Raw genomic sequence first — 9,729 nt, 5'->3', positions numbered from 1 at the left:
TAGAGAGATACCAAAAGATGTACAAATGGACAAACCAATGACTGGCCCAACTTGAGACCCACCCCATAAGATAGAGCCAACCTTGACACTATTAATGATACTCTGCTATATTTACAGACAGGAGCCTAGCATAACTAACTGTTTTTTGAGAGGCTTCATCCAGGAGCTGATGGAAACAGATTCAGAGACCCCACAACCAAACAATAGCCCGAGCTCAGACAGTTTTGTGAAAGGGTGGGAGGAAGGACAGAGGGAGCAAGAGGGGTTAAGGACACTACAAGAAGATCTACAGAGTAAACTATCCTAGGCCCACGGGGGCTCACAGAGAATGAATCACCAACCAAAGAGTATGCATGGGCTGGACCACATATGTACAGATGTGGAGCTTGGACATCATGTGGGTCCCCTAACAATGGGAGTAGGGGCTGTCTTTGACTCTTTTGCCTATCTTTGAATCCCTTTCCCCTAGCTGGGCTGCTTCATCTGGCTTCAGTGGGAAAAGATGAACTTAGTCCTGCTGTTAAGTAATGTGCCAAGGTAGGTTGGTACCCATTGGGAGCCTCCCCTCCCACTATGAGAAGAGTGGAAATGGAGAAAGGTGAGACTGGGAGGAGAGGAGAGTGGGGGCTGGGATAAGGCTATAAAGTGATTAAACAAATGGAGAAAAAAAATCTCTCACCATTTCCAGTTGGCTTTTTCTGCTTTGTGCCTGTGGCTCAAGATGTGAGCTCACAGCTTCCAGCCATCATGGCTGTTGCCATGCCTCCTTACCATCATGGACTCTAGTCCTCTGGAACCACAAGCCAAAATAAACTTCCTTCTACAAGTTGCCTTGGTCACAGAGTTATATCACGGCAACAGAAAACTAAGCCACCCTTTCAATAGAATCAGCCTCAGAAACAAGCCTTTAACACGTGGCCCTGGGGAGGGCAGTCACAGAAACCACAGAACCATGTGATCTGAGGAGTCTACTTCTGGACATAATTGAAAGACTCGAAGAGGCTCACAAAGAGATGTCTCACACTCACGAGCATAGCATCACCATTCACAATAGACAATGAATTGACTATCCTAGTTACCAATCTACAAATGAGGAAGCAAAGCATGAAGCATGCCTGCAACACAGTATCATTTAGTATGAAAAAGGGAAAAAAATTCTGGTACGTTATACATGTCTGAATATTGCGACATTACACTGAGTAATGCCAGCCAATCATAAATAGACAAATTCTGTATGATTCCATTTATAAACAAGTACTGAGACAGTTCACGTTAATTCAACAAAGGACTAGTAGTATCTTGGATATATAACGTAAAGAGTAAAACAACAACCCAATTAGGAGGAAAGACATGAGTAGACATTTCACTGATGAGGAAGGATCTCCAATTAAAAGCTAGCACACGAAAAGACATAATAAAAATAATGTAATGACAGTGACATGTCTATCAGAACGCCTACAATAAATAGTGAACACACTGAAAGGATGTGGAAATTGGACCAACTGCTACCAGGAATATAAAACCGTCCAGCCACACTGAAAAATATTTTGATAATTGTCTACAAAATTAAACTTTATGACCCAGTGGTTGTACTCTTGGACATTTATTCTTAAAGAAAATGACAACTTATACTTACATACACACAGAAAAAGAATATGCAAAACATACTTTTTTTTAAGAGCCAGAAAACTGGATGTGTTGATAGTTAAATGAACCATGATATATTTATACCAGGGAGTTCAATGCAGACACAAAACCACTTGGATGACTCCATGAAAAAGGAGTGAAAAACGACCAACCCCAAAACATTATTCATCATGTACTTACATAACATTTTAAAAATTACTAGGTTTTAGGAATGGAAGATGGATTAGTCATTACCAAAGCCTGAGGATAGGGAGGGACTCAGGAGAGGAAAAGTATTGGGGAGGGGGGCCGTTAAAAAACTTTCTTGTGCCTAGCTCTAGCTTTGCTCACTACTGTGGCTTCTGAAGACTCTGGAATCTCTAAAAAGTGCTGAATAACCTCAGGGAGGTGAATGCTGTCTGGTGATTAATTTCGGCACCTCCAGAGCAGAAAAGAGTTCTGGATTGTTGTTTTCCACAGCACCTATCTTTAAAGGTTCCTCGAACTTCTGAATATTTCCAGGGAAGATGCAAAAGAGGCTTCGCTTAACAGCTCCTGTACTCAATTAGCATCCGATAATGGCTAGAACTGGAAGGCAAGCAGAGCTACTAAATTATCTCTACCTGATTATATCGTATACACTGAAAGGATTTCTCCAACAACCCAAGCAAATTCCTCAGATACCACTAAAAGCCAAGCAGGGGAATGAGGAATAACAGCTTTCTGGCCACCCACCCTTCAGTGTTATTTATGAAGTCCAGATATGATCTCCATGAGTCTACAGACTTGCAATGTTGGTTTCGCCCTAGACACAACTGTGTTCCATTATCCACAGCTGTCACTACTTTGAGACTATCTGGAGGCCACTTCTAAGGATCTGGGAAATGCTCTTTCTAAAAGGCCACAGGCTACTTGACCTGGACTCCTGTGTTTACAGAACTCCAAGTGCAGCTACCAAAGCACATTGCTGCTTATACACTGAAATTGTTTCATGTTTGCCTACATATATTTAACCTTTGTTCCCTTTGCAAGGAAGAAAGAGAATATTTTCTCTCCCAGTTCTTTTTGAAATTTCAATTGTTCCCACAGAGAGATGTCTTTAAGAAGTCACAGAAATAAAGGCATAACTCATAGCCAGTTGCTCCCACTGTCTGGGCTGTGTGTACATGAATTCTCTTTCCTCTCTAATCTGGGTTTGACTTAAACTGGTGAGCGGTTGCCAGGTAACAGGAAACCTATGTGAAAATCAGAGGAGGCAGCAGTTCCTTGTGCCTCTCCCACCCCTTGGATTAAAGATACTCAGGGTTTAAAACTTAAAATTCTGACTATGTAACTCTGGCTGGCCTGTTTTTATGCAATCATTAAACAAGGCTCATGGCTTTCTTTGAAAACAAGTATTACTGGTCTATGCCCTAGAAAAATGCATGTGTTTTCAGATACATAACATTTTGCTTTATAGTTTCAGAGTCTCAGACCAGCTGAATTGCCACAGCCAACCTGGGGAGCTGTGAGTTAGAATTAAAGTATCAAGTAATCAAGAGAATAAATAGTCAACTAAATTTGTAAAACAAAGACATTTCTGTATTGTGCTCCAAATTTCTAGACAAAACAAAAGAAGATTTTTTTTAAAAATTGTACCCCAATATAGAAATAATAAAGTAATTTCTGCCCCCTGGCAATGGGCAAAGAGACACCTTGTTGGTGGTGGTCTTATATCAGTCAGGGTCAGAGCAGATGGCAGTCCTAGCTTGATGCTGGGCTTGGTGGCCAAAGCTGTCTTATGTCTAGGACTCATAAAAATCAAATCAAATCAAATCAAATCAAATCAAATCCAGGCAGCATAGCACAGGAGAAAGAAGACACACAGAGACCTGCAGACTGCCGTGCAAGCCACAGACCTGCCCTCCAGCCCTTGGCATGAAGAGGGCCATAGACACATGCTTGTTGCCACACCACACAGCACGGATGGAAGATGTCACCCAGGGGCCCACCAGCTTCATGGCCAGCCTGCAGAGGTAGCCACCACAATGTACAAATGTTACACCCAGTTCGAGAGCCCCCAAAAGATCTACAGGAATCGACTCCATTGCAAAACACATGAGGTTCTTTTTATTGTAAATTACAAGCTGCAGCTTGGGTCCACAACAACCACCACCGAAGCGGTGGGAGCTGAGCCCAGGTTAGTTGGGTGATTGAAAGATTCTGGTCCCTCCCAGCATGCCCAAGGCAGGGGCGATTCCTGCCTGGCAAGCATCTATTGGTCAAAATGCTACATTTTGAATTGATTGGCTATAGGAAGGTCCCCAGACCATAATGACCTGGTGTCCCTCCCTAGGGGGATGGGCCAGTTTCCAAGCAACTGTTATCTCTAGTGGGTGGGGAAAGAATGCGGTAAGGCGGTTCTTCCCCTCAGGGCGTTACTAGACTTCTCCACCCACATAGTTCAGGCCTTAATAATAGCTGCTAATTTTTAATCTTTTTGGTCTCTCACAAATATGTGGTGGTCAGATGGGAGAGAAAGAGAAGTGGGATAGCTTGAGCATTATGAAGAGAGATGGAACTGGAGACTCCAGGGTGGAGAGGAGTAGCCTGTTAGGAGTGGCCAGCCCTGCCAGTTGGGGCCATAGTGAGATCCCAGCCCAAGCTGCCACTAAGGGCCATGTCTGTGTCTGTGTCTATGCAGTGTCAGAGGTTTGTGTCAATGTCCTTTATTCATATTACCACTAGAAAACATGGGGATATCCCTGGTTGGGCAACCACTGGGGACAACATGGATGTTCAAGGGCTGTACAAAACCAGACCTGACTGGTCCCTCCCCTCCCTTGGGAGAGCAGACCTTGGGCCTTGCCCAGGCACCACAGTGGAGCTGGTTCTGGAGGCAGGGGTATGGGCAAGCTAGCCCCAAGGGCATTGAATGTGGGAGAGCTGATCTTGCCACTTGTCTGCTGTGGAGTGGCACAGGGACAAAGGTGATGCCCCCTGCCCCTCACCACCTCCAGCAGTTGAGAAAGCTGCTTGCAGGGCTTGGGAGAGCTAGTCTTGCACTCGGGAGAGAAGGCCCTACACCTCTCCTGGACAGCATAGCAAAGCTGACCCTGGTGGTACAGGTGCAGGTGAGCCAGCTCCAAGGGCGAGAGCTTAGGAGAGTGTGGAGAGTGATAAGCTGCTTTGTTGTGTTTTCATCTTGGCCTTTACCTTGACAAAGAAAGGAGGAAGTTTCGCCAAATTCCTTAAAAGCGTGTTCCAAATTCCTTAAACACTGGTCTGTGAGACCTTAGACCATAATTGCTTTAGGAACTTTATCCGCTATAGGGAGATAGTTTTTGAGAAAGATAAGTTGGGTGTTCCCATGAACCTTTTCCTTTTGAATTGATGTGACTTATCTTTGTTTTACGTATAAGAAATGAACCCTGGAATAAACCGCTGCTGCTGCTTCAGTCATACTGACAGCCCTCTGAAGCCGTCCTGTGTATAGTGTGTTTTGTTTTAATTATTTTAAATCTTCACTCTCCACTCAGGTACTGTTCGACTCTGCTGGCGGGCTCCAGCAGGAGAGCTGGCCTGCCACTCATCTGCAGTGAGGTGGCATGGGTGCAGAGGTGATGCCTTACCCGCCTTGGAGTCACAGCAGTTGGGAGAGCTGGCCCTGGGTTTATGAGAGCGAGAGTGCTTATCCCTGCCTCTGTGGAACACAGCACTTGTGAGAGTAGGCCCTGCGCCTAGTCTGAAGAGCACAACAGAGCTGGCCTGATGGAGCCAGCCCAAGGGTGAGAGAGTGGGAGAGGGGCCTTACCACTCATCTACCATTAGGTGTGGGTACAGGGGTGATGTCCTCTCCCTTCTGCCCTGCTACCTGCAGGGGCCAGGAGAGCTGACCTTGGGGTCATGAGAGCAGGAGAGCTATCCCTGTCCCTCACTGGCTAGAGCACTCAGGAGAAAGTTTCCTTTCCTTTATCCACCTGGATAATACAGAGGGGCTAGCCCTGATAGCAAAAGCATGAGCCACTCCCAAGGGTATGAGAGTGTGAGAGCTGGGCTAGCCCCTCACAGATTACAGCACTAGGGAGATTGGGCTCTGAACCTTGACTGGGCAGCACATTGGAGCTATTCTGGAGGCATGGGTGCAGGTGAGATGGTACCAAGGGCATGAGAGCAGGAGAGCTAACCCTACCTACCTCCTTGCTGATGGAGGCATTGGGTGGCCTAGCTGGAAGAGTGCTGAAGAGCTCACCCTGGTAGTGAGAGCCAGCTGGCTGGCCAGTCAGCCACCACTTAGGCCCAGATCTGGAGCCCTACATGACCTACCCACAAATCTGTATTATCTGAAAATTGTTGGAATGTGTGGAAGGGCCAGTCCTGCTGTTCCAAATCTGCAAGATTGGCACAGGGCAACGATAACCAGAGGAAGTCCTGATGAGGATCCAATATTAATGGTATCATAGAAGCCAGAAATAAGCCAGACTGATGATTCATTGTAATGAACATTTGTAAGTGAAGATGTGTGGACAGAGGGATCTACTGTGGGACACTGAAGTGGAAGTTTCTGGTTTCTTTGAAGACTCTGCTATATCATGATATTTTCTGGTTTCTGGTTGTATTTTCTGGTTATGAAGTTTCTGGTTTCTTTGAAGATGATGTTATGTTGTGTTATTTTGCTAGAAGCTGTCTTGTGAGAGGGCATATGATGTTTTGCTGTGAGCTGTTTTGTTCGAGGGGCGTGATTTTGGCCAGCTAAAAACATCTGTGGGTGGACTCTGAGGAGAGGATGTATATAGAAGCCCACAGGCAATGAGATAATGCTTTTTGGATTGATACAGCTTCGTAGATCTTTGTTCTTTTTCTCTTCACCTAGCAGACAGAAAAGTTCCAGAGAACTTCTCAGGGCAATACAACTGAGTCTTGTGGCTTTCATTGACTTGTTCCAATTCAGTGGAGTCTTGCTGCTTCTGTTGAATCATGCTGATTCATGCTGCTGTCTGGTGTTGGCATTTGGACTGGACTGCTGGTATTGAGACAACAAAGAGTGGACTCGCTCCAAGGAACTACATATAAAAAGGTCCACAACTTCCTTTTCCTAATAGCCTTTCTTCTCCCCTATCTTTGGTTAGTGGGTAAGGGAAGGGAGGTAGAAGCCTTTAAGAACCCTAAAAAGTAGGTTTGCTGTAGAATCTAAGCCTACAGGACACACTGTGACTTATTCCAGCTTTCCTGGTGAGATGTTTTCTATGCTTTGTTGTTGTTGTTGTTTGTTTGCTTGTGTGTTTTACTTTAACAGGGACAAAGAGTTGAAGGGTTGATATGAAGAGACAGTGAGATGAGCAGGGCTGGAGTACATGTGAAACTCAAAAAGAATTAATTAAAAGTGTTTTTTTTTATGAATAAATTCAGTGAATTTTTTTTAGGAAGATGAAAGTCAGAAGGAGCTATATTCCAAATGCATGCCGTGGGATTGCTAAGGAAACGCACACAGGCCTAGACAACACTGTGCACCTGTATGCATGCAATGGGATTGCTGCAGAAAGGCCGGGGGACCAGACATGCTATACACATGTAACTACTGCAGGAGTTCCTGGAGGCAACCAGCAAAATGATTTTCCAGGGATGGGAGCAACAGGGCCAAGCTAGTCATTGACTTCAATTTTCCCCAGTGCAATGAATCTGAGGAAAACAACAGTAGAAGGCGGTGAAGAGTCTGGAAATGTACAATCTGCATAGGACTGGGACGCTGGTGGTTCCCTAAAAATGGAGGAACATCCCATTTGGAGTACTGCACCTCACTTCACAGACAGGCGCTCTAAAAGATACGTAACCAAGGGTTATCAAACATCAAAAACAACAAAACAAAAGATTTTGGAATAACATTCAACAAGTCCTCAGAGAAAGTACAAAACAGAAGGAATAAGAATAAAGAAGATAAGTAATTGGGAAAATATTTATATTTTCATAGTCCAATAGAAAAGAACATTCTGAAAATATCCGTAAGTGGTAGCCAAAGCAAAGGAAAAAACTAAGCAGAAAAGAGCAGGCAAAATACAACATATAATTCATAAAAGGGAAATTAATCTAATTTAATCAGTTCTTGTGCCTCTCCTTCCCACCTCATTACTAAGGAGCTAATGGGAAGTCATCTTGTTCCTGGATAAACTAGAGAGAACACTTAGAGGCCACATTCAGCCTCAGGGACTTTGGGCTGCCAGAGCTGGTCTACCACAGGGCACTGTGAGAACAGACATTTCTCCAACCAAAAGCCACAAGCCAAAATGAGGTACAAACTGATCTTAACCACAAATTCTGTTTCCCTCTGAATAGTTATTTCTGTTGGGTCTTGGTTTTTGTTTTTAATGTAGAAGGGTGAAAAAAAATGATAACAATAAAAAGCCATGGGTAAAAATCTTCATTTATTGGAGAGAGAGAGAGAAAGAGGACCAGATTTTTCTAAAGATTCAGGTGTCTCTCGAATTGTTAAAGATAAGTGGGAACTTAAAAAAAAAAAAAACCCACTATATGTCAAGCACATTCAGGGAACTTCGGTGTCCCATCAGGGATTGATAGGGAAACAGGTACAGAGGAGTGAAATTTCACACATGATGGTCCAGGACCGGCAGATGGCATAGCTGTTCTGAAAATCCAGATCTCTTGGACCCCAGGGTGGCATTTTTAACCACTCTAAATTACCGTTTCAAGTTTATTGAATGCTATGGCTCTGGGCCTGCAGCTGAAAACACTACAGACATGATTTTACCTTTCTGAGGAACAGGGAATTCTATGGGGAAAGCACAGGGAGATGTTTAAATGCATAGTAGTGGCTCCTAGTTCACTGACAGGTAGTTTAGCTCAATAGATTAAAAAGAAATCTACAGGGCCTGGAGACATAGCGCAGCAGTTAAGAGCACTGACTCCTCTTCCAGAGACCTGCACCAGCAAGATCCATGTGAAGGCTTACAACCGGCTGACATTCAAGTCGCATGGTATCCAATGCCTTCTTCTGGCCTCCATAGACACTAACACACACATATGGTACACAGACATACAGGCACACAAAACACATACACATAAAACTAATAAGTAGATTTAAATATTTTTAAATGAAAAGAAACTCTACAACCTACAGTGTATAGGCTAAATAATTGCAACAAGAACAACCTAGGCTGTTGTGAGTGTCTAGAATGTATGTGTGTCTCCACCATGAGATGGGTGGCTTATGTGGTAAAGAATTATCCATCCCCAAAGGAAGGTCTGACCTTTGCCCTTAGCTCTAAGAAATGGTCTCTAAGCTTTTGGAATGCCACATGGCAGAAGGTTTTTATTTCCCTATACCTTTGGTAGCAGTGGACAGCCATGTAGTTTCAGCTCAACTTCTGTAGGGACTGAAAACTAAAAGTAAGCTAAGTGGGCAGTCAACTGTATCTCTGTGACCAATTCACAGGCCCAGCTCTGGACTTGCAGGATAGCAGGCTCCCTTGGTTGGCAGTGGTCAGTGCATGCTGCCACAATGCAGGGTGGGGCAGCACTATCCACAGCATCCCTTGTAGCTCCCCAGGGCAACTCCCATGGCCCAGACAGTGCTTGGCTGGTCCTAATCTGCAGTTTTTCACAGTGATGAACCATAACCATGAGAATATCTGTCTGGATTTCATCTTTGAGTTTGGGAGTGGTTTTAAATTCTCTTCTTATACTGGATGTGTGGTGATGTGGATTTCTCTGAGTTGGTGGTTCTCATGACTAGTTCTAGAAAACACAACTTCTAGTCTTCAACAAATCATATGAAATAAATGGGAACATGATCCAGCCCTCTCACAAAGAACAGTACACAGGATAATACAACTGAGACAATGTATTTGTCAGCACTCTGTGATCCATAAATCAATAGACTTGTTATATGTTGGTTGTATGCTATCTGTTTCAAGGAGTTCCAGAAGGGTTAACTCTTAGCTTATTTGGAGAAGGTAACAGTTCCATCATGGACACTGCAGACATTGATTTCCATATCTACTAATTACTAAGGTTTGGGGCACGCAGGTTATTTAATCTCTAAGGTTATTTAATCTTCATGAGCCTTGTCTACAAAATAATATTTAGATTGCATAGTTGATATAAAAAACT

General features: G+C 43.9%; 1 pseudogene; it reads left to right on the top strand.

Moving 5' to 3' along the window:
- The first annotated feature begins 3,292 nt into the window (after positions 1–3,292).
- Positions 3,293–3,423, top strand: LOC129688243 (small nucleolar RNA SNORA48; annotated as a pseudogene).
- The last annotated feature ends 6,306 nt before the right edge of the window (positions 3,424–9,729 follow it).

This window comes from Psammomys obesus, unplaced genomic scaffold (genome assembly GCF_907164565.1).
Source record: "Psammomys obesus unplaced genomic scaffold, mPsaObe1.curated_primary_1811, whole genome shotgun sequence".
Lineage (NCBI taxonomy): Eukaryota > Metazoa > Chordata > Mammalia > Rodentia > Muridae > Psammomys > Psammomys obesus.
The sequence above is the reverse complement of the archived record's forward strand: the minus strand, read 5'-3'. Positions and strand labels throughout refer to the sequence as shown.